Source organism: Myotis daubentonii, chromosome 13 (genome assembly GCF_963259705.1).
Source record: "Myotis daubentonii chromosome 13, mMyoDau2.1, whole genome shotgun sequence".
Taxonomy (NCBI): domain Eukaryota; kingdom Metazoa; phylum Chordata; class Mammalia; order Chiroptera; family Vespertilionidae; genus Myotis; species Myotis daubentonii.
Genome location: NC_081852.1, coordinates 8,697,970 through 8,723,579, shown reverse-complemented (window position 1 = coordinate 8,723,579; position 25,610 = coordinate 8,697,970). Strand labels below are relative to the sequence as shown.

At 44.0% G+C, this 25,610-nt stretch overlaps 1 protein-coding gene across 3 annotated transcripts in view; it reads left to right on the top strand.

Annotated features, from left to right (window-relative positions):
* Nucleotides 1-612: 612 nt before the first annotated feature.
* RASSF4 (Ras association domain family member 4) overlaps nucleotides 613-25,610 on the top strand; it is a 194,859-nt gene continuing 169,861 nt past the window's right edge. For all 3 annotated transcript variants that reach the window (XM_059662144.1, XM_059662142.1, XM_059662141.1), the window contains exon 1: nucleotides 613-617. The gene's annotated coding sequence lies outside the window, so the exon portion shown is untranslated. The remainder of the gene's footprint in view (nucleotides 618-25,610) is intronic.

Below are 25,610 nucleotides of genomic sequence, written 5' to 3'. Positions count from 1 at the left end.
ATGCCAGAAGTGAGGTTTTCCAAGTTGATTATAAGTTAAACAGAGAAAGAAAAATGATAGGAGCACTGTGAGAATAAACTGCCCACGGTGTTATGGGTTGAATTGTGTTGTCCCCAAAAAGATATGCTATAATTCTAACCTCATACATCAGTATGTGGCTGTGTGTGGGGATGGTGTCTTTACAGAAGTAACCAAATCAAAATGAGGTGATCAGGGTGGGTCTACTCAGATATGACTGGTGTCCATATAAGCGGAAATTTGGACATGGAAAGCCATATAGGGAGACTGCCACGTGGACATGAAAATGGCCATCTTTTAGCCAAGGAGGCCAACCTAAAACTCTCCCCCTCACAGCCCTCAGAAGGACCCACTCTGACAGCACTTTGTTTCAGAGTTCTAGCCTCCACAACTGAAACACTACATTTTTACCGTCTAATCCACTTAGTTTCTGGCACTGACGCACTAGCACACAGTGTGAGCGATTTGGGCTGTCACTGGATGCCAGATCCCACCAGGTGGGCGGGATCCTGTTTGCTTGTCCCTGGGTATGCTCTGCTGCTCACCACCCCACCTTGCTGTGCGTGAGCCTCCTCACTGCCAGGTGCTCCTGGGGCAGTGTCCCCATCTTGCTCCACATGGCCATGCCTCTCCCTCCCCCTCACACTACCTGCCTGACTTGCCCTGGTTTGGGCACCTCCCCATTTGGGCTATATCTTGCTTCAGGCCACTCCCTGGCTCCTGCTGCTCTTTGCACCAGGGTTTCTTCACTGCGGCCTCGCCTGTTTCCCGCACTCCCAGGCATAGTGCGGGGAGCCATGCGGAGTGAGTATGCAGGGAGAAGTCACTGAGCTGAACTGAAAAGCTGGTGGCGCTATCACCACATGCAGCCTGTAATCACTCCTAATCAAATTATTTTATTACAATTTTTTGTTATCTACTCACATGTATAGCAGCAGTGCAGTGAAATCGCTTTAGCGCCTTGTAGGGAATATTCTAATGAAGATTGTTCAGCTTTGAGTTTTATTACCTGAGACCAGATTCTGTTCTTGGGAAAGATGATGAATTCAGGATGTTGTTACCTACGATTTGGGGCTCACTAATCTGATCTTTTTATGATCTCTGGGAAGCTGCAAATGAATAAGCAAACACAGTCTGTTCCTACTTAGAGCTGGATGCTTGGTCTGTGTAACACAGCCATCAGCGATCCTTCTCTTACTTTGAGTAATGAGGAAGCAGTGAGGCATTTCTCCATCATTAAATCAAACCGCCTGATTCCTCCCACTGAGTCTTCCGGGCACAACAATAGAGCTCTGAAGGGGGACTGCTCTCCTGCCCTAATTCTTTGCTGACCCAGCTCCACTGTGCACATCAACAATTCATCAAGAAGGGCCCGGGTCCCTCGATGAGAGGATGCACTAAATGGATGTCACTCGTTTAAGTAAGTGCAATTATGAAGGGTTCATTGTGATTCTGAGTGCTTCTGCCAGCACGGCCCATCCTCAAGCTGGAATGTCCATGGAATTTCAAGCAAGAAGATACCATTGGCACCCCATGTGCCTCTGTTCCTCCAGCCCTCCACAGTGGCCCCCACAGGAACGCCCAGTAATTTGGGGTCCCTGACCCTGTGTAACACTTCTTACCCTGCTGCTTTCGGCCCTATCTGCACTCTTTCATTTGGTGCCGACAGAGATCTTTCCAGTTCGGCCTAAGCTTTCAGAGGCTTCTTCCCTCCTGCACTGCCCACCAGAATGGGACCCCAGTTCGGAGGGCAGCAGCATCCTTGTCCATGCCTTTCTCCAGGTAGGCTTGCCAGGTGGGCACACTCCAATGTTTCCAGGGGCAGACCATTACTAAGGAAATATGACTCAACCGGTAATTGTTTTTTAATCAACAAATTTTGTACATCCTTTGAAAAGTTATTTCTTGTATTTTACTTTGTAAACATTACATTTCCAATAACACACATAATATAGGAATACGCTCATGTGCTGCATTTTAACACTGTAATGCAATCCTCCATCAGTAATTTGTCATGCATGTATGTGAATTTTCAGTTGTGTTGTCCAATGCAGGAACCACTAATCACATACAGCTTTTAAATTTAAATAATTTAAAATTAAATAGAATTTGAAATGTAGCTCCTTAGTCACAATTGCCACACTTCACGTGCTCCAAGCCATATGCAGCTAGTGGCTATCATATTAACGACAAAAATCATATGACATTTCCATCATTATTATAAGTTCTGTTGGACAGCATTGACCTATAGAAATATATAGAAATGGCTCTGTGTTTATGCGATGTGTGCTACATAAACTGATCACACTGAACATATTGTGTTGTAACTCTTTTGTCACCAAATAATGTGTCTTTCATATTTTTTAATGCCACTGCAAGTGTATCTTCCATGTCCTTTAAGGCACCTTCCATTTCTAGACTGATGGGGTTTATATTGTTACCATTTTGATTTGATTTGATGTTTGCTATTACAAATGATAATATAATTAAGATCCCTATGCATTCCCCCTTCACCAGCCTGTGTGGCTAATTTTCTAGGAGAGTTATCAAGAAGTGAATTTCTAAGTCAAAGTATATGTTCATTTTTAATTATTAGAGCTACTGTAAAGCTGGCTTTGAAAGCAGCAAGCAGCTAAATGTACTGTCCCAATAAACCCATCACTCTATCAGCAATTTTATCAAACTGAAAAGTTCACCATGCTTGTGGTTTAAAAAGATATCATTGCTGCTTCAAAAGGACTTTTTCAGATGATAAACTGACTATAAGTCAATACAAATTACTGCCAATTTGTACTTCTTTTAGTATTTGTGTTTATCATTTATTGAATAAAGGAGGTTTTCATATATTTAGGATACTGGTCTTATATCTATTAAATGTTATTAATATTCACTTAGCACTTATTTTTAATTTTGTAAAGTAATGGCTATTACATTTTTAACCTTTTAAAAATGTTTTTGAGTGGTCTCTAGCTCAGAGCCTGAGTATGGCAGCCCTGCTGGAGGGCCCACGGAGGGTCCTCTACTTTTGACCTGAAAGGGTCTGACCTCCAAGCTGGGACCTCCAGCAGAGAGCACTAAAGCTGAGAAAGGTGCCCACATAACATGGCTGTGAAAAGCAGAGGGGTCGCTGTCTGCCAGAGAGAGACAGCTGGAAATGCAGACACCCTCTTAAAGGGCCAATGCACAAAATTTCATGTGCAGCCAGCCACTCACTTTGGGCTCCATCAGAGGGAGGGAAGAGTGGACTGGAGCTGTGTAAGCAAACGCCAGGGTTGGGAGCTCTGAGGTTAGAGCTCAGAATGCAGACACCCCAGTTTCCTGTGCTGAGTCATCCCCTCACACTGTGCAGGCCATCTTCCTCAGGCAGACCTTTGCTCTCCAGGTGGTTTTTGCCGAGGGGGTGGCGGGGAGGGGGTGGGGGACAGCTGACCCACAACAGCTGACCCACCCTATGGGAAAACCCCTTGCCCCACAGTGTGGAGTTTCTTAGGCCCATTAAGAGATGAGAATAACAGCCTCCAGGCAGAAGCAGTTGTCCCACCCTGTTAGAAAGCGTCTCACCCCAGCAGAATTCCAAGTGCCTTCAGCTGACACCTGCAAGACCAGCTCTGGAGGGGAAGGGAGTACAGCTCAGAATAGGGACAATCAAGGCCTGAAACTCAAGGTGGACCCAGCCTCTGGGATAAGGAGTCCCCAACCTTTGGACTAGTAGAGGCTTCAACCTCTCAAACCTCAATCAGGTTGCTCAGGGCCAGAAAGGGTCAGCGACTCACATTCACCTGCACTAGAGAAGCTCCCAGGAGGCCCAGGATAGACACAATAAGGGGCCAGATTCAACAAAATCAGAGCAAAATCCAGCCAGCCCCACAAATAGCTGTATACTAGCTGGCACGATGACATTGGGGTTAAACCTCACTCGCAGCAAGTTGGAGGGGAGATCCCACCACAAATGGGATAGCAACAATCAAGTTCCAATTACAGCAGGTAATCCCAAATAAGAGATTTTCATACAATAAAGACCTAAGAGACTTTATTACCACCAAGCCAGTGCTATAAGACATGTTAAAGCTTTCTAAAAAAGGAACACAGTTTTAATGAATAAAATGGCAATAAATACCTACCTGTCCATAATCACTTTAAATGTAAGTGGATTAAGTTGTACAATCAAAAGGTATAGGATAGCTGAATGGATAAGAAGACAAAAGCAACATATATGCTGTCTAAAAAAGACCCATGACAAAAGACACATGCACACTGAAAATATAAGATGGAAAAAGATGTTTTGTGCAAATGGAAACAAAAATAAATGCTGGGTAGCAATACTTACTAGAATATCAGACAAAATAGACTTTAAAACAAAGGCTATAAGAGGAAATAAAAACATTATATAATGAAAGAGGGATCAGTTCAACAAGAAAATGTAAACCTTATAAATATGCATGTGCCCAACATAGGAGCACCTAATATGTAAAGCACATCCTGATGGACGTAAGGGAAAGATAAACAGTAATAGAGTCATAGCAGGAATTTTAACATCCCATTGACATCAATAGATAGATCTTCCAGACAGAAAATCAACAAAAAGCAGCTGCTTTCACTGACACACTAGACCAGATGGATTTAATTGATACTTTCAGATCTTTTACCCCAAAGCAGCAGAACATACATTCTTTTCAAGTGAACATAAAGTATTTTCTAGAATAGACCACATGTTAGTCCACAAAACAAGTCTCAAATAAATTTATGAAGATGAAATCATATCAAACATGTTCTCCAACCACAATGGTATGAACTAGAAATAAATTTTTTAAAAAAACAAAACACTGAAAACACACAAACACAAGGAGGCTAAGTAATATGATACTGAACAATGAATGGGTTAACAATTAAATCAAGGAAGAAATCAAAAGATACCTTGAGACAAATAAAGAGACAACAATCCAAAATTCGTGGCACAGTGAAAGCAGTTCTAAGGATATTTATAGCCATACAGGGTTACCTCAAGAAACAAGAAAACTCTCAAACAGTCTAACTTTACACCTAAAGGAATTAGAAAAATAGTGACAAAAGCAACAACTAAAGTGAGCAGAAATTAAGAAATAATATAGAGCAAAGAGGAAATAAAATAGAGTCTAAGAAAACAATACAAAGATCAACAAAACCAAGAGCTGGTTCTTTGAAAGGATACACATGTTTAACAATTCTTTAACCAGATGCATCAAGAATAAAGAGAGAAACCCAAATAAAAATCAAAAATGAAAGAGGAGAAGTAACAACTGAAAGCATAGAAATATAAAAGAGTAGAAAAATATTACAAGCATGTTTATGCCAACAAGTTGGACAACCTGGGTGAAATAGATAAATTCCTAGAAACACAGTCTTCCAAAACTGAATCAAGAAGAAACAAAATCTGGCCCTAGTGGGTTTGGCTCAGTGGCTAGAGAGTCGGCCCACGGACTGAGGGGTTCTGGATTTGATTCCAGTTTAGGGCAAGTACCTCAGTTGTAGGCTCAATCCTCAGCCCTGGTCAGGGCACTTGCAGGAGGCAACCAATTGATGTGTCTCTCTCACATCAATTTTTTTATCCCTCTCTTTGTCTATCCCACTCCCTTCCACTCTCTCTAAAAATCAATGGAAAAGTATCCTCGTTGAGGATTGACAAAAATAAAAAAAGGAGGAAGAGGAGGATGAGGAGGAGGAGGAGAAATATAATCTAAACAGAACAATTACAATTAAATAATCAAAGCAGTAGTTAAAAAGCTCCTAGGAAACCAAAGTCCTGGACCCAATGAATTCACAGATGAATTTTAACAAACATTCAAGGAACTAACATCTATTTTTTAAAACTATTCCAAAAAGCCCTAACTGGTTTGGCTCAGCGGATAGAGCGTCAGCCTGCGGACTGGAGGGTCCTGGGTTCAATTCCGGTCAAGGGCATATACCTTAGTTGCGGGCACATCTCCAGCCGGGTGCGTGCGGGAGGCAGCTGATCGATGTTTCTAACTCTCTATCCCTCTCCCTTCCTTTCTGTAAAAAAAAAAAAAAAAAAATCAATAAAATATATCTTTTTAAAAAAAAACTATTCCAAAAAAATTCAAGAGGAAGAAAGACTCCCAAGATCATTTTACAAGGCCAGCATTATTCTAATTCCAAAATCAGATAAAGACACTACTAAGAAAAAAATTTATACGCTAATATATCTGATGAATATAGATGCAAAAAACCTCAATATACTAGTGAACCAGATCCAGTAACACATTAAAAAGATCATACTCCATGGTCAAGTGGGATTTATTCCAGGAATGCAATGTTAGTACAATTTCTGCTAAACAATTAATGTGATACATCACATAAGTATAATGAAGAATAAAAATTATATGTTCATCAAAAGATGCAGAAAAAGGTCTTGACAAAATCCAAAACCCATTTATGATTTTTTAAAAAAACCTCTCAACAGAAAGGGACTAGAGGGGACATAACATAATAAAGGCCACGTATGACAAAGCCACAGCTAACGTCATACTCATCAAGAAACCGATAAAAGTATTTCCCTTAAGAACAGTAACAAGACAGTGATGTTAACGTTCACTACTCTGATTCAACATAGTACTGAGAGTCTTAGCCACAGTAACCAGAAAATTATAAAATGATAAAAATCATCCAAGTTGAAAGGAAATATAAAACTGTCATTATTTACAGACTAGGGGCCCGGTGCACGAAATTCGTGCACTGAGTGTGTGTGGGGGGGGCGGGGGAATGTCCCTCAGCCCAGCCTGTCCCCTCTCACATACTGGGAGCCCTCAGGCGTTGACCCCCATCACCCTCCAATTGCAGGATCAGCCCCTTGCCCAGGCCTGACGCCTCTGACAGGGGACCCTCATTTACCCCCAACACTGGTTCTGCCCCCAGCCCAGGCCTGATGCCTCGGCCAGAGGCGTACACCCCCATCACCCTCCGATCACCTGATCGGCCCCTTGCCCAGGCCTGACGCCTCCACCAGAGGTGTCAGGCTTGGACAGGGGACCCCCATCTACCCCCGATCACTGGCTCTGACCCCCGCCCAGGCCTGAGGCCTCTGGCCCAGGAATCATGCCTGGGCAGGGGACCCCCATCTCCCTCTGATCGCTTGCTCCACCCCCCGCCAAAGCCTGACGCCTCTGACCCAGGCTTCAGGCCTGGGCAAGGGGACCATCATATCCCCCCAATCCCCGGCTCCGCCCCCCACCCAGGCCTGATGCCTCGGCCAGAGGAATTGACCCTCATCACCCTCCGATCACCAATCACTGGATCAGCCCCTTGACCAGACCTGAGGCCTCCGGCAGAGGTGTCAGGCCTGGGCAGGGGACCCCCAGCTCCCCGTGGTTGCAGGCTCCGCCCCTGCCCAGGCCTAACGCCTCAGGCCTAGGCGTCCGGCCCGGGCAGCCGGGACCCGCAGCTGCAGCGGCCCCGCGATCACGGGCTCTGCTTTAGGCCCAGGCAAGGGACCCCTAGCTCCCGGGACTGCCAGCTTCGACCGTGCCCAGCTCCCATCGCTGGCTCCACCCCTAATTCCTGCTATCACTGGCCAGGGCGGAAAAGGCACCTGATTCTCCGATCATGGCTGGGGGGCAGGGCAAAGGCAGCCCCAGGGCCGCCTTTGCCCTGCCCCCGGCTCTTAGCTCCCCCCTGGGTTTCCAATCACTGTCAGTGGCAGGGGGCTTCTTCCTGCTTTCCCTTTCGCCTCCCTGCATTGTGCCTACATATGCAAATTAACCGCCATCTTGTTGGCAGTTAACTGCCAATCTTAGTTGGCAGTTAACTGCCAATCTTAGTTGGCAGTTAATTTGCATATAGCCCTGATTAGCCAATGAAAAGGGTAGCGTCGTATGCCATTTACCATTTTTCTCTTTTATTAGTGTAGATGACATGATACTGTATATAGAGAACCCTAAGATTCTACTAAAAATCTACTAGAAGTGATAAAAGAATTCAGTTAAATAGCAGGATACAAAATAAACATTCAGAAATTGGTTGCATTTTATACACCAATGATGAATTATCAGAAAAAGAAACTAAGATAACAATCCCATTTACAAGTACATAAAAAAAATCCTAGGAATAAATTTAATCAAAGAGGCAAAATACCTATATTACTAAAGTTACAAGAAACTGAAGAAATAAACTGAAGAAGATACAAATGAATGGAAGTATATACTGTGCTTAGGGATAAGGTGAATTAACATCATTACAAGTTCCATACTATCCAAAGCAATCTATAAGTTCAAAACATTTCCTGTCAAAATACCAATATTTGTTTTCATATAAGTAGAACAAATAATTTAAAAAATTATATGGAACCACAAAGATCTCAAATAATTATAGCAATCTTGAGAAAGAACAAAATTGGTGGTATCATGCTACTGGATATCAAATTATGTATACTACAGTAATAAAAACAGCATCCTACTGGCATAAAGACAGACACATAGACACCTGGCCGATGTGGCTCAGTGGTTGAGTATTGACCCATGAACCAAAAGGCCACCAGGTTGATTCCTGGTTAGGGCACATGCTGGGGATGCGGGCTCAATTTCCAGTAGGGGGTGTGCAGGAGGCAGCCAATGATGTTTCTTTCTCATCGATGTTACTATTTTTCTATCTCTCTCCCTTTCTCTGTAAAATCAATAAAAACATATTTTTTTTAAAAAAAATACATACAGCTATGGAACAGAATGAGAGCCCAGAACTAAACCCATGCCTATATATTTAATTAGTGTATGATAAAGGAGGCAAGAACATAGAAGAGGGTAAAAGTCTATTTGATAAATGATCTCAGGAAAACTGAACAGATAAAAAAAAAATAAAACTAGACCATCTTCTTATACTATATACAAGAATAAATTCAAAATGGGTTAGAGAATTAAATGTAAGGTTAAAACCATAAAACTCCTGGAATAAAAGATGGGAAGTAAGAACTCTGACATTTTTCTTAGTAATTTTTTTCTTATATATCTCCTCAGACAAGAGAAACAAAAAAATAAGTAAACAAATGGGACTACACCAAACTTAAAAATTTTTGCACAGCAAAGAAAACCATCAACAAAATGAAAAGACAACCTACTGAATAGAAGAACATATTTTCCAATGATACATCAGGAAAGGGGTTAATATCCAAAATATATAAAGAACTCATACAAATGAACATACACAAAAAAATCTAATTGAAAAATGGGCAGAGTACCTGAATATAACTTCTCCAGAAAAGAACATACAATAGCCAGTAGACATTGCAAATGAACACCTATAAAAAGGTGTTCAAGATCACCTATCATAGAGAGATGCAAATTAAAGCCACAATGAGTATCACCTCACATCTGTCAAAAGACATCAATTACTCAAGAAACAAATGTTGGAATGATATGGAGAAAGGGAACCCTCTGCACAGATGATGGGAATGCAGATTGGTGCAGCCACTACGGAAAACAGTATGAGAGTCCTCAAAAAATTAAAAATGAAACTGCCTTATGACCCAGTGATTCCATTTCTGGGTGTATATCCAAAGAAACCCAAAAGATTAATTTAAAAGAACAAATGCACCCCTATGATCATTGCAGCATTATTTCAAACTAGAGGCCTGGTGCATAAATCTGTGCATGGGTGGGGTCCTGCTGGCCTGCCCTGATTGGGGCCAATCAGGCCAGGCCCGCTGTGGGGAGGGCCACAGGCAGTTGGTGTGCCGGCCCCACCCCCTGGTTGAACTCCAGTTGAACTCCTGGTCTAGGGGACAATTTGCATATTACCCTTTTATTATATAGGATAGCTAAAATATGGTAACCCAAATGCCCATAAGTAGATGAGTGGATAAAAAGTTGTGGTGCATATATACGATGGAATATTACTTGGCCATAAAAAGGAATGTAATCTTGCCATTTGCAACAGCATGGAGAGACCTAGAGGGTATTATGGAAAGTGAAATAAATCAGTAAGAGATAGATAAATACCATATGACTTCACTTATATGTGGAATCTAAAGAACAAAATAAGCAAACAAAATTGAAACAGACACATTAATACTGAAAACAAACTGATGATTGCCAGAGGGAAGAAGGTTTGAGAGACTGAATGAAAAAAAGATGAAGAGAATAAAAAGTACAAATTGGTAGTTACAAAATAGACACAGGGATCTAAAATACAGCATAGGGATTATAGTCAACTAGAGGCCCAGCGCACAAAATTTGTGCACTGGAGAAGGGGTGTCCCTCAGCCAAGCCTGTACCCTCTCCAATCTGAGACCTCTTGGGGGATGTCTGACTGCCGGTTTAGGCCCACAGGGGATCGGGCCTAAACCGGCAGTCAGACATCCTTCTTGCAATCAGAGACCACTGACTCCTAACTGTTCACCTGTCTGCCTGCCTGATTGCCCCTAACCACTCTGCATGCCAGCCTAATCACCTCCTATCCACTCCCCTGCCAGCCCGATTGCCCCCAACTGCCCTTCCCTGCTGTCCTGGTCACCCCTGACTGCCCTCCACTGCCAGCCTGGTTGCCCCATGCAGCCTGCTGCTCAGTCATTTGGTCAGCCCTCACTAACCCCCTGTTGGCCTGGTCGCCCCACACAGCCTGTTCAGTCATCCGTTCAGTTGTTTTGGTCACTTAGGCTTTTATATAGATAGATTGCTATAGCTTCCTGGTGAACTGACCTGTTATTATTATACTAGAGGCCCAGTGCACAAAAATTTGTGCACTCGGGGGGGAGGGGGGGGGTCCCTCAGCCCGGCCTGTGCCCTCTCACAGTCTGGGACCCCTCAGGGGATGACCACCTGCTGGCTTAGGCCCGCTCCCTGGGGGGATTGGGCCTAAGATGGCAATCAGACATCCCTCTGGCAGCCTGGCAGCCCGTGGGGGATGTCCACTTGCCAGCAGGGAGCAAGCCTAAACTTCAGTCAGACATCCTTAGCGCTGCTGAAGAGGCAGGAGAGGCTCCCATCACCACCGCTGTACTGGCAGCCATGAGCCTGGCTTGTGGCTGAGCAGAGCTCCTCCCATGTGAGAGCAACCTGACCACCAGAGGGCAGCTCCTGCATTGAGAGTCTGCCCCCTGGTGGTCAGTGTGTGTCATAGTGACCAGTCATTCCTAGTCTTTCTGCTGTTAGGGTCAGTTTTCATATTACCCTTTTACTATATAGGATAGAGGCCTGGTGCATGGGTGGGGGCCCACTGGTTTGCCCTGAAGGGTGTCCCAGATCAGGGTGGGGATCCTGCTTGGGTGCCTGGCCAGCCTGGATGAAGGGATGATGGCTGTTCACAGCTGGTCACACCCCCTTCAGGGTTGGCATCCCCACTGGGGTGCCTGGCCAGCCTGGATGAGGGGATGATGGCTGTGCGCAGCTGGTCACACCCCCTTCAGGGTGGGCATCCCCACTGGAGTGCCTGGCCAGTCTGGGTGAGGGGCTGAGGGCCGTTTTCAGGCTGGTGGGTGACTGAAGCTCCCAACCTCTCTTTTTTTTCTTTTTTTTTTTATTCTGGGATTCATTTACCTTCTATGGCTGTCACTGGAGCTGAGAGCCAGCTTTAGCCCTGAGGCTCGGCTCCAGCTCTGAGACCTCGGCTGCTGAAAGCAGGTACCTGGATTTGTTTGGGTTCTATAATTGTAACACTGTTGCGGTCCTGCTCGCTCCAGCTCTGACGGCTGAAAGCAGGTTTCTGGGGTTTATTTACCTTCTCTAATTGCAGCATAGTTGCTTAGAGTGCAAGCTCAGAGGCCGGCAGCGGCAAGCGGGGAACCTTGGCTTCCTCTATCACAGGAGCAAGGAAGCCTCCTGTTCGCTTCAGCTGCCTGGCTGCCAGCCACCATCTTGGTTGGCAGTTAATTTGCATATCTCGCTGATTAGCCAATGGGAAGGGTAGCGAAGTTACGGTTAATTACCATGTTTCTCTATTATTAGATAAGATAGTAACCTTTGTCTCCAATTTTGGCTTAAAGTCTATTGTGTCTGATATGGGTATTGCAAACCCTGCTCTTGTTTGGTTTTCACTCGCACAAAATATTTTTCCAGTCCTTCACTTTGAGCGTATCAGCATCCTTAAAGCTGAATTAAGCCTCTTATAGCTAGCATATAGTTGGATCTTGTTTATTTTATCCATCCAACCACTGTGTCTTTTTATTAGAAAACTAGAGGCCCGGTGCATGAATTCATGCGCCAGTGGGGTGCCTGGGCCTGACCTGTGGGATCAGGCCAAAACTGGCTCTCTGACATCCCCCAAGGGGTCCCAGATTGCGAGAGGGCACAGGCCAGGCCGAGGGACCCCACAGGTGCACAATTGGGGCCAGGGAGGGATGTGGGAGATTGGCCAGCTGGGGAGAAACTGCAGGAGGGCTCCAGGGCATGTCTGGCCTGTCTTGCTCAGTCCAGATCAGCTGGACCCCAGCAGCAAGCTAAACTACCGGTCGGAGCATCTGCCCCCTGGTGGTCAGTGCACATCATAGTGACTGATCAACTGGTGGACTGTCTGCCCCCTGGTGGTCAGTGCACATCAGAGCGAGCAGTTGAGTGGCCTTAGCATAGCATTAGCATATTACGCTTTGATTGGTTGAACAGACAACCGGAAAACTGGACACTTAGCATATTAGGCTTTTATTATATAGGATACAATCTATTTACATTTAAATAAATTGGTAGTAAGTATTTACTAATGCTGCATTAGTAATTGTTTTCTGACTGTTTTGTAATTTTCTGTTTCTTTCTTGCAGCCATTCTTTGTGAATTGATCATTTTTTAGTGGTATACTTTGATTCCATTCTCTTTATCTTCCATAAATCTACTCTAGATATTGACTTGTGATTATCATCAGACCTACATGAAACATCTCATATACTGACCATCTATTTTAAACTGATAACAATTGACTGATTGTACATAAAAATTCTACCCTTTCACTAGCTCCATGGCATTTTATTTTGTTGATGTCACTATTTAAATATTTTTATATTGTTATAGTTACAGCACATTTTTAATATCTTTGTCCTTTAAACTGTGTAATAGGATTAAGTAGTTAACACATCACATTATAGTATTAGACTATTCTGAATCTGACTGTGTACTTACTTTTGCTTTTTTTGTTCTATATTTTACATATCTTTATGTTACTAATTAGCATCTTTTAAGGTTTAAGGGTGATGAATTTTTTTAGCTTTTGTTTATAATGGAATGTCTTTATCTCACCTTTATTTTTGAAGGATAACTTTGTTGGGTAAAGTTTTCTTGGCTGGCAGTTTCTTTTTTTAGCACTTGGTATCCCATTCTCTTCTGGCCTGCAAGGTCATGATGAGAAATCTGCTGGTAGCCTTATAGTAGTTTCCTTGCATGAGATATTTTTTTTTCTCTTGCTGCTTTTAATATTCTATCTTTGTCTTTGATTTATACAATTTTAGTATAATGTATATAGAGAAAATCACTTTGAATTGAAATTCTGGTGACCTATTAACTTTACAAATTTGGATGTCTATATCTCTCTCCAGCTTTCAGAAGTTCTCAGCCATAATTATTCAATTAGATTTTCTATCCCTTTCTCCCTCTCTTCTTCTGCTGGGGCTGCAGTGGTATACAGTTTGTTTCTCTTAATGGTGTCCCATAAATCCCATAGGCTTTCTTCATTTCTTTTATTTTTATTTTTAGGTCCTTCTCAATTTTTTTCCTTGCTTCACTTAAATTGACCTGTCTTCTAGATCCCTGATTCTTTCTTCTGTTTAGTCAAGTCTGTAATTGAAACTCTATTATTAAATTCTTCAATTAATTCATTGTATTCTTTGCTCCAAAAATTATGTTTCATTTTCTTTTGCATTTTCTAACTTCTTATCAAACTTCTTACTTTGTTCTTGTATTTTATTCCTAATATCATTATGTTATTTATCTGTGTTTTCTTGTAGTTCTCGGAGCATCTTTAGAACAATTATTTTGAATACTTTGTCATGTAATTTCTTGATCTCCATTTGGGGGGGCAGTTACTGGCAGTTTGTTGTATTACTTTGGTGGGCTCATGTTTCCCCAATTCTCCCTAATTCTTATAACTTTGTATACTTATAATATCTGCACATTTGAAGAAGCAATCTCGCCTTCCAAACCTTATGGACTGACTTTAGTATAAGAAAGCCTTCAGTTGCAGGTGGGAGTGTGCAATGTTCTGTGACCATGGATTTAGTGATGCAGGGCACTGAATGCAGGGGCTGTGATGATACCAGGTCAATGGTGATGTGTATCTCTTAGGTTGAGTCTGCTGGGTCCACAACATTAATAGTGTGGACCTGGGTGAGCACTGTGGAAGCAGTCCACAGTGGCTCAAAGTACTGTTGGGATTCTCAGCAGTGCCTGCAGGTCCAGCAGCTAAGAACCAGGGCATGTATTAGTGGTGGCTGGAGCTGATGGTCACACTTAGCTGTGGGGCCAACTGCAGGAGCTTAAATAAGTATGGGGACCAGTTGCAGATACGTACATAGTGGTAAGGGCCAGAGCAGGTAAAAAGAATTGGAGCCATTGAAAGCTCATTGGAAGCTCCAGGGCTCTGGCTGTCAGCATGCCCTCCCATGGCTGCAAACTGCCCCCCAGGCATGTTCATAGCAACGGCGGCCACTGAGGGGCATGAGACTGGCAGTGTGCAGTGCACAGCTGAGAGCTAAACTCCAAGGGCTAAACACAGTGATGGGAGGAGGTCTATACTGCTGGCTTGCACTTGGGGAGTTCCAGTGAAGTCCCTGGGCTTTGGTAGATGTGGGGGAGGTGCTCAAGCAGCTGGCATCAGAAACCACAATACCCATGGGTCAAAAACTGGGTAAGTATGCTGGATTTTTATACCGAGCTGGTTACTGTGAACCTCAATCACTCTCTCTGTGCGGCTAACACTGGTATCCCTGCTTTTCTTCCCTTTTCTATCCCTAGTCTCTGTCCATTTCAGCTTCGCCAGTCTGGGGGGCAGGGCGAACTGCAGCAGGACCTTTGGGGGTGCGGGGAAGGCTGGGGAGGCGGTGCACACCTGATCTTCCTCTCCTGGTGAGAGTGATGCTTCCCCGCCGGGAAGCTCTCCCTTGGCACTGAACAATGCCAGCCTCGAGGGGTGAGATGATATCGGCAGAATGAAGCTGTCTTCATTTTCTTCGGGGTAATTATTTTCAGACTTTGTGTTCCACTCTGTTGCTAAAATTTCTTAGGTGGACGCCAGAGCTCTCCCAGTCGTTTTTGTTTTTGGAGCTGTTTTTGTGTAATTGTTGATCTCTGTGTGAAGAGGAGGCTGGAGTCTCCTTTGTTGCCATTTTGGTGACATCCTCCCATATTCTCTTTACTAAATGAGTTACTTTGGCTCAGTAGCAGCCATACATCTTTTTAGGAGCAATAGTTATCATTTCTATTATACTTCCTAAGCACCGGGAATGTTGCACTGGCTGGTGCATTACCTTTACTGGCATTCCATTCCTCTCGCTGCAGGTGGAGGCTTTAATAATTGCTCCAATACCACCTGCCCAGGACTGTCAACACCTACCTCCCACCAGTGATGGAGTCATCCTTGCCAGCCAGCCAGTGAGTGATGTGGCCTCCAAATCCCACCGTGGACTCTCATTCCTAGTGTCACTCACGGGACCAACAATATTCTGTAGGATTCCCAGGAAACATTCTGTGATGCAGTCTGCATGCACAGTCTTTACTGGGATGGCTGTCAGGAGACACACCTGTAATGGGAATGGAGAAAGCAGGGAAGTGGGAGGGAGAAGCTGGGCCTCAGTGCAGTTGCCAATGAGGCCTTAGAGATGCCTGTGGTGCTCCGGCACTGACACGGCCCTTCAGAGTTGTCTCTAATGCAGGCAAAGCAGCCAGGCTCTTCACCTCCAGAAGGCAGAGTGTCAGCCATGGTCTGCCTTCCTAAGGGGTAACGGCAATTCCCAGTGAGAGAATGCAGCACAGGATCCTGAGAGAGTAAACAACACATCTGTATACTGTCAGCAATAAAAAAAAAAAAAAAGCTTTAGAAAGAGACATGATTGGAAAAGCTGATGGAATCCAGTAAGTTCTGTATGTTAGTTAATAGTATTCCACATTACTAGAGGCCCGGTGCACAAAATTCGTGCAAGAGGCTCAGCCCTCACAGCCCCGTGCAGCCCCAGCTTCGTCTGGAAGGTCGCCCAGACATTCTGCTGTTCAGTCTAATTAGCATATTAGCTCTTTATTATATAGGATACTAGAGTAAATTTCTTAGTTTTGATACATGGTCTATGGTTATAGAGGGTGCTAACATAGAGGAAGCTGGGTAAAGAATATAAAGAAACCCTGTACTATTTTTGCAACTTTACTATATGTCTAAAATTATTTTAATATAAAAATAGTGATAAAAATAAATTCAAAGGATATATGAATAAACAAGAGGATGAACAATAAATTTATATGCAGTATTAAAGAAGACAAAATAAATTTTAAAGAAAATGGGCATATTTAAGGAATTAAAGGTGTCAATGTGGTATATACATCAGTGAAGTCCTCAAAGATGTTAATAAGTAGTTCTAATGGTTCAAGGGTGGTTGAAGACAATTTTTATCGGATTGTGAAATGAAAGGAGGTCAAATTTCTCCTTTGGCAGCTATATTTCTCTCTGGGAACAATTCATATAAAAAAGAAGAGGTCATATAGTTAAATGAACTATTGTCTACAATGAGTTCTAAAATGTAGTGTAAGTAAATATAGGTCATGGTGGATATGAAGTGTAAAATTTTAACACTTGCCTTTAAAATCTATTTTCAACTGAAAAGTTTGGGGAAAATTTTCCTGATGTGAATCCATCTCCTGTAATGAAACTGAATTCAAAAGAGAACTTGGATTTCCTCCACATAAATTTGATAAGAACATTCTGTACCTAATCTGTGTTTTCTAAAAGTTCTCCAATTAAGCTAATTATAATAATAGCCTCCTAGCAATAATTACAATAATATCTAACATTTATTGAGCGCATGTTATGTGTCAGCACTCTGCTGCTATTTTAAATGCCTTATTTAAGAGACATTAAGAAACTTGCAGAATGGAAGAGACACGGCTTTGTAAACAGAAAGCTGTGGCCGCTGAAATGAGTGGGAAATAAGCATAAAAGCCCATGAGAAAGCACAAAGGCCTTCTAGTAACGAGAGACCTTCTCAAGGCCCAGGTCCCCTGGAGGGCTGACTTCTTTCCATTTAGCCCAGCTTTCCCTTCTGGGAGGCCACGCAGGGAATCCATACATGTGAAAGCTCTATTTTCCTGCCCACCTGTTACAAACAGTGCCTGAGGAAACAGCCGGATTTTCTGATGGGGAAGGTGTATGTCGAATGGTGTGCCTAATCCAAGTGAGGTAGTGCATCTGAAATTCACTTGGAGAGGCTCTGGGTGTGTTTCTAAAAGCGCAGTCAGCCATCAGAGCAACAAAAACAAAGGTGCAAGGAGAAACCTGTGCGGGAGGGTGCAGGCAGAGTTTTGTCAATGTGATCTAAGGCACCCCTTGAGCAATGCTGGGTAACACGCGGGATATATAATTCTGGAATTAACTTCCTATCTTGCTTTGTTCCTTCAAAATAAAAGGAGCTTTTAACTCCTGGAGAGGGTACGATAAGGAAGCAATTTTCATACATCCCATATCACATTGCAGCAGCCTAATCAAAGGAGAAAAGGAGGAAGGGGTCGCTTTTTATTTATTGGAGGTGGGCCACTTGGAAAAGCCATTGACCTGCCTGGGGTTAAAGGCAAACTAAAAGACAACTGCAGGCCGTGCTGAATCTGAAAAGGAAGTGAGTTAGAATAAATGCAACTCTGCAGCAAACAGATGGACAGCTTTTACAGCAGTCTTGGTGACAGAGCATGTGTGAGACCAGCCCGAACGGATGGCACCTGGCTCCATCTGCCTGTATTGCATTTCTGTGGCCGCCATAACACATTACCACACACTTCACCGCTCTGGGCGTTCGAAGTCTGACATGGGCCCCACTGGGCTGAAATCGAGATGCCAGAGGCTGCGCTCCTCTGGAGGCTCTGGGGAGAGAGCTATCCTCTTGCTCTGATCCAGTTTCCTGAGTTCAAGGTTTGTAATGGTTCACCTTTGACCCCGTGCCTCTGTCCCTGCTCCCATCATCACATCTCTTTCTCTGCCCACAGCCAGGAACTTCACCCACTTTAGGGCCTGTGATGAACTCAGGCCTGCCTAGCAGATCCAGGTAATCTCCCCATCTCACCAACCTCAATCACACCAGCAAGTTTCTGCCATGAAGATCATGTATTAACAGGTTCCAAGGCTTGGGCCGTGGACATCTTTGGGGTGTCATTCTGCCCGCCGCATTACCCAGTGTGGCAACATGGGGAGTTTATGATGAGAATGGAAAGGGAGATAACTATACTTAAACAAATAACCGTGGTGGGGCCTTGTTTGGTTTACACCTGAAGTAAAGATGATCTCTGAGTGTGGGTTCATGCACTGTGTTCCTCTGGCAGCACAGCGCCCAGATCCACCTGTCTGCAGAGGGATCTGCTCAGTGCCTCCCAGGTGTGCCACTCTGGGTGGAAAGTGGGCAAGAAGGGAGGAAGAGGGGGTGCCCTGAGGAGAATGCTGGGCACTTTGGGTAACTGCAGAAGGAAGCCGCCGGCATAAGGTCCTGCTCATGGTGTGCACCGCGAGGGCCAGCAAGGCCAGGAAATCCTCGAGCCATCCTGAGGCAGAGGAAAAGGAGCGGGAGGTGGAGGATGGGGAGACTGATGGGTTTTTAGAACAATTTGTTCCAGAATCCAGGGCTCTGAGAGATCTGAAGTAACAACTCTCTCCGAGGCGCCCTGGGATGAGGGTACTTTGACACGCCCACTGCAAACAACAAAGTGAGCTCACACTGTTTTCTGCTACAACATACTCCCGGGGGGAAGAAGGACTTGGGGCTGACGTGAGGAGTCACTGTGCCAGGGATGAGGTCTCTGGGTGGAAGTCGGGGCCCAGTGAGAACATGCCAACCCCTGCTGCTGGGTAGAGCCATGTTTTATTTGCAGTACCCAGCGGGCTGCAGAGCTGAGAGCCAGGAAGCTGGGCAAGATTGAAAGAGACAGAAAAGATACTACTTAACCAAGCTGGACCATGGGAGGGGAGGTTCTGTGATTGACATCTTCCACCAAAACTGTCTTTAAAACACAGATTATGCTCCGTCTGCAAGCCTGTCTGAGGCTGGTGTTTCCGTGTCATCTTCCCATGCCCAGATCTCATTCATCTGCCACAGTGGTGAGCAGAGGGAAGCAAAGGAGGCAAGGAAACTCAGAACCTGAGGGTAGACAGGGGAGCTCAGCATCGGAAAGAGCCTGTTTGCCCGAGAGAGTGGCCTTGAGCTCCGGTCTCCTCAGAGGGGAGGTGAGGGGAGTAATGACTCAGAGGAGAGCCTTGCTTCCTGGGGGCACGGGCACAGGGCAGCACCTCAATAGGAGGCAGAATAAAGCAGGTGACAGAAGGAATGGGGCCAGACCCACCTTTCCCGGCTCATCCCTGCTAAATTCCATTAGTGGCTCAGGTATGAGGCACAAGAGAAAGAGTAAGTGTGACCATTGGAGGGCAAGGCAGAAGCTTGGAAGGGAGAGAACTTGGGCTGAAAACCAGCAGATGGGGTAATCAGGGTCCCTTCCACCTCTGGCTGAGGGCCTTTGGGTGCAGGCCACTGATTCTCCCCAGCTCTAACTGCAGAAAAATGCCACTTGTCTGCCTGCACCCACGGGGATGCTGTCAGCCTCAATCAGCTCCCCAGGGCTGCGACTACACTGCACATCTAGGTCCTCATCATGGGAGGCGGTTCCAGAGGGGTTGGTGAGCATCCCAGATTTCTTTCTTGGCCTTATCCTTCCCTGTGCCTCCACCCCAACATATCCATGCACATACACATACATTCCAGTTGCACATGCTTTACCTGTGTATCCCTTTCCCATGCCGTAAGTTTGACTGTCTCAATACATTCTATAAAAGTGAAAACACAGACATGTCCAGTTGTGATCGCAAAATTAACATGCATGTAGATATAAATATTTTTAAAAGATGTTTTATAGAATAAGAGTATAGTCCGATATCAATCCTTGGAGCATGCATAACAAAAAATAGTGCCAAAAAACATCCTAATTGAATATTTGTAGCTCATTTCCAGCTGGCAAAAGATGTCACAAATAACAAGAGGAGAGATAAAGCATGACTTTCCACGGGAACTGGACACCCACAAAATCTGTTTCTTATAGACTCTGAAGCCATGACATTTCCATCCTCCACTTTCTGTTCCTGACATGTGGAAATGAACTGTCTCCTATATGAGGATTTGAAATGCTCACCATTTGAATTAATAACATTTTTTTCCTTTTCAAAAGAGTCTCCATTGTTCCTTCATTCTGAGCTTTGGACTAAAAGATTCCTCTGAGAGCCAAGACCAAAGAAACAACACTTTCACAAGTGAAATGAACAAAACTTTAAATGAAAGTATATTGAGATAGTTGTAAGCCTTGATAGCAGAAGTATAAATTGATACAATCTTCTGAACAATAACCTGAAATATCCACAATTAGCCTTAAAATTTCCATTTCTTTTGTTAATTCTCACCCTAGAATATGTTTTTATTGATTTTAAAATGAGAGGAAGGGAGAGGGAAGAGAGAAACATTGATCAGTTGCCTCCCATATACACCATGACTGTGGATTGAACCCACCACCTGGTTATGTGCCCTGACCAGAAATCGAATCCACAACCTATTGGTGTAAGGGATGATGCTCCAAACAACTGAACCACACTGGCCAGGGCAAATCTCCATCCACTTAATGTATTACTCCACTTCTAGGAAGCTAGAAGCTTAGACAAATACATGTGAATAATGCATTATGTTTTCATAGGATACGATACTAACTCATTAAAATGATGAATTAGATTTTTTTATTCAAAGAGAATTATGTCTCTAATATTGTAATGAGTTAAACAAAAACAATTTGATATTGTAAATACTAAACTTCCATTATAGGTGTATGTGTGGATATGCCTTTATAAATACATCTCATTCATATGTATAAGTACATTCATTCATATGTATAAGTACAACTATTCATATGTATAAGGAGATCTCACTCATATGTATAAGTAGGTCTTATCCATATGTATAAGTACAATGAAGGCAGGCTGGAAAGAAAAAAAAACCACTAAATGTGTACTAAAATTGCAGGTGATTCAACTTATTTTTAGTGTTTCAATTGTTTGATATGTCAGAATATTTATTACATTTATAATTGAAAAAAAGCTATTTTTATTTGCACAAACTCATTATTAAAAATTCAGAAAATAAGTAAGAAATTCAAAAATAAAAATCACCACCAGAGTGCCAAAATAGAGATAACATTTTGTGTATTTTCTGTTCTCTATTCCAGATGTAGATGATTAAAAATAAGTGTACGTGGCCCTGGCCAGTGTTGCTCAGTGATTAGAGTGTCAGCCTGAATACCAAAGGGTGGAGGGTTTGATTCCCTGTCAAGGGCACGTACTTGGGTTGAAGGTTCAATACCCGGCCCTGGTTAGCCCTCATGCAGGAGTCAACCAATCCATGTGTCTCTCTCATATTGATATTCCACCCCTCCCCCATCTCTTTCCTTCCCTCCCTCCCATCCACTCTCTTTAAAAAGCAATGGAAAAAATATCTTCAGGTGAGGATTTAAAAAAAGAAAAGAGTAGAGATATAGAGGCACACACATATGTATGTTATATAAAATACTTGAATATGTATTGTAACTGATACATAATAGTTTGTTAAACTGATGTGACTGCTATTATTCATGGAAAAGTTCTCTTATTGTTGAATGTTTAACTTGTTTGCAGATATTTTGCTACCAGGATAACACAGTGATGAAGTCTTTGCACATGATTCCTTGCACACTCTCTGGTAGCACTAACTCAGCTGAGAAGTCTGCCTGTAGGGGCCCATTCATGCTGGTGGGGATGGCATGGAGGAAACCTCTCTTGTCTCTCTCGTGCATAAATCCACGGTTATTCACTAGCTACAGTCCCCTTCTTCCAAATGACCTTCAGGTCAATATATTTATTTGGCAAGTATATATTAAGCAACTACTATGTGCCAAGAATGGTGTAAATTCAATAATCCATTTAATATCCCACAGTATCTCAAACCTATTTTGTTCATGACTGTCCTCTTCCATATGTCTCATCTAGTTAGTTCTACCAGCATCATCCAAGTCAAAAGTCTCTTCTCCTCTCTTGCTCACTCTTCATCATCTAGTCAATCTCTAAGTCCTGCCTATTCTAGGACCAATTCAGAAGCTGGCCCGAAAGAGCACCTAACTTGTCTCTTCTCTGTGTTGGTCTCTGTCTTATAGCATCTGATTCCTATTGTGAAAGCAGAAACCTCTGATACTCACTTTCCGTGGGCATGGCAAGCAAGCCCTCCTTCTCCAGGCTTGCCTCAGTGCCGATATGGCTTTGTTGCTGGGGCAGCAGCGGTGGAGTTCAGTCCCTGTGAGCATGGCCAGTGCTGCTGAGGCTGCAGGGCAGGCGGGCCTCCAGGTGGAGCACGTGTGGCCTCAGGGGTCCCACCAGACCACTGCTGGGTGTGATTTTGGCAGTCATTGTGCCTATGGCTTAGCTTCCCTCTAAACACTGTTCCATGGCCTTCTGAGAGGTTCTCTGAATTGTCCAAAAGCCTTGCAACAAACCCCTTTTCTTGATATGATCGTCCAGGGTCAGTTTCTGGTGCATGCAAATAAGGATCTTGCCCAAATGAATATCTAGGTTCTGGGCATTATTTCCTGGTGAGGAGAAGGGAGGAGACAGAATCAGAAGTGATGCTTGGGATGTGGTCTCAGTGACAAGGGCTGGGACAGACAAGGCAGAGACCTGGACTGTGGAGCCAGACAGAAACATATGAAATCAGATGAGTGCTCACAGACGAGCCAGAGAGGAGGGATCTGAGATGAGTCCCCAGGAGTCCTGTGGAGCGAAGATGTGACCAAATCACCAGAACAGTGGAAGGTAGACAGAAGCATGGGATGGAGAAGCTGAGAACAGAGACAGGGCAGCCCAAAGCATCCTGCAGTTGCTCCTGGGGCAAGTCATGAGATCAGACTCCTGTGGAGCTCCCATCACATCATGTTCCCACTGACTTCCAGGGTATCTTCAGTCAACCTTCCTTGCTCCTCAGTCCTCCAAGAATCCAGAGCCTGAACCTTCCACACACAGGCTCACTCTCTCTGGCTCTATGCACTGCTGTGGCTGCTTCCGTGGTCATTTCAGAGATGCCAGTCTCTCCCACTGGACTCAAAGTTGCAAGAAGGAAAAACCATGTCTGCATTGGCTTACCACCATATCTCCAGTGCAGACCACACAACAGACACTCAATTTGTTAAATTAATATCTAAGAAAGGAAAAAATCATTTTTATAATAATTAACAGTTGTCTTAATATTCCCTCCTTGCAAGTCAGTGAAGTAGTCATTAGTGCCCCGTCTCACAGTTGGGGACTCTCACACTAGCACAGGTGATGTCATTGGCCCAAGGTCATGTGAACTTGGCCCAGGTCTGCTCTCAATTGTACTGTACAGCCTCCTGCCAGCCTCTCAGACATAGCACAATGCAAGGGGCCCAGGACTTACAGTAGGTACAACTACTTTCTACCCATTTGACTTTTGGGAAATCGCTCTTCCTCTCTTATTCTAATTCACAGCCAAGGAATTCAGGCCCAAGCAGGGGGTGAAGCTGTTGGCAGGTACTGCCCACAAGCCCATTTTGTTTGACCAGCACTTGTTATAATTGAATTTGAATGGCCTTGAGCAAGCAAGAGCACTACAATTTTCAAGTCGCTCACTATACCCAACCTTCCATTTCTAATTCTCAGGATACAATTCAAACCTTAGTGTTACCTGCTTGGAGTTTGCAAGCTTTTGAGCCTTGAACTCCTAGACTAGCTGCCTCTGCACCCTAATTAGTCACAACTCTGAAAACATTCTTGTCCCTTTCTACCCCACCACACATTTCTTGATGAACCCCGAGTTTGCTAGGATCCAGGCCCCCAGGCCCGAGGAGAAGGCAATGTTATGGTACAGCTGTCTCCTTTACTGTGCCAGTATGTCTAAGGGTTATTTTGAGTATTTTTAAGATAAGCACTCAAAGATGTGTTCGGACCCTCAGGAAAAAAAAAGGAATGCTTACAAAAATACCTCGTATTATTCAGAGGAATTTAAACCATATGTGTCTGCTTCTTTTATTGATTCTTTTATAAGTATACCATTAAAATGCACGAGTCTAGGAGTTGTTTGATGTCCCAACAGCTCCCAAACATTTTACAAGCTGTTTCCCTTAGAACCAAAGGATATGTTCAACTTACCTAAAAGATGTGGAAAGCACCCAAATCTGAAGGATTCTTTCACAACCTATAAATTGGGTGAAATAAAATGCCTGCCTCTAACTCTCCGTGATGGATGAAATTTGTAACAGTCCTTGTGAAACCAGTCTCAATTGCTTTCAGGGTGCATTAGAAAGAATGGCCATGGAGGGAGCTGTCCCTTTAGGAGAACTGCAAAGTTTGTAAATGTGGCTTTTCGGATGCTGGGTCCCATTCTCTCAACTGGAAGTTGCTATGGAATAGGTGGGAAACAACTGAAGGCCAACCTCAATAACCTGTTCATCTCAGGTACCCCCTCCCATGTTTTCTTTTACAAGTTTGTTTCCACAAGCAAATGGCATTTCTTTTTCTGTTCTAACCATCAGAGGATAGTCATCTTGATTTCAGTCCAGCAGAAAGCAAAGGCATGTTATGTCTTCATTAGTCTGTGCTACCTTGAGACTCAACATATGGCTTCAACTTGGCTCCTGAAAAGAACTTGAGAGTCTCCCACCTTCACTTTCTGGGGCTCCTAATAGGCATGTCTCCCTCCCAACATATTATTTTTATTCTGAAAAAAACACACAATACAATAGTAGCTTAAACATCTCAATTTGTACAGAGGTTGTCTTTGTAAATTCCCCATGAATTCTCTCCTCTTGTATTAATTGAGGTATAATTGACATATAACATTACATTAGTTTTAGCTGTACAACATAGGATTGCATATCTATACTAATAAAAGGGTAATACGCTAATAAGACCGGATAGACTGGACATCATTCTGGATGTCCTTTGTGACAAAGCTGGGACCCGGGCGAGTGCCTGCGGCCAACCCAGGTGAAGCCACCTGGGGTCCTGGGTGCCTGTGGCCGGCTTGGGTGAAGCTGACCTGGGTCCCAGGTTCCTGCAGCCAGCCCAGGCGAAGCCAGCCAGGTCACAGGTGCCTGCAGCCGGCCAGAAGGAAGGAAACCCAGGTCCCAGTTGCCTGCAACTGGCCAGAGGGAGGGAAGCCTGGGTCCTGAGTGCAGGGGCCAAGGCAGAGGTAGTTAAGGACAGGCAGAGGTGATCAGACAGACAGGCGAGCAGTTAGGGATGATCAGGCAGGCAGGCTAGTGGTTAGGGGCAATCAGGCAGGCAGGCAGAGGTGGTTAGGGACAATCGGGCAGTCAGACAAGCAGTTAGGGGTGATCAGGCAGGCAGGTGAGTGGTTAGGGTGATCAGGTAGGCAGGCG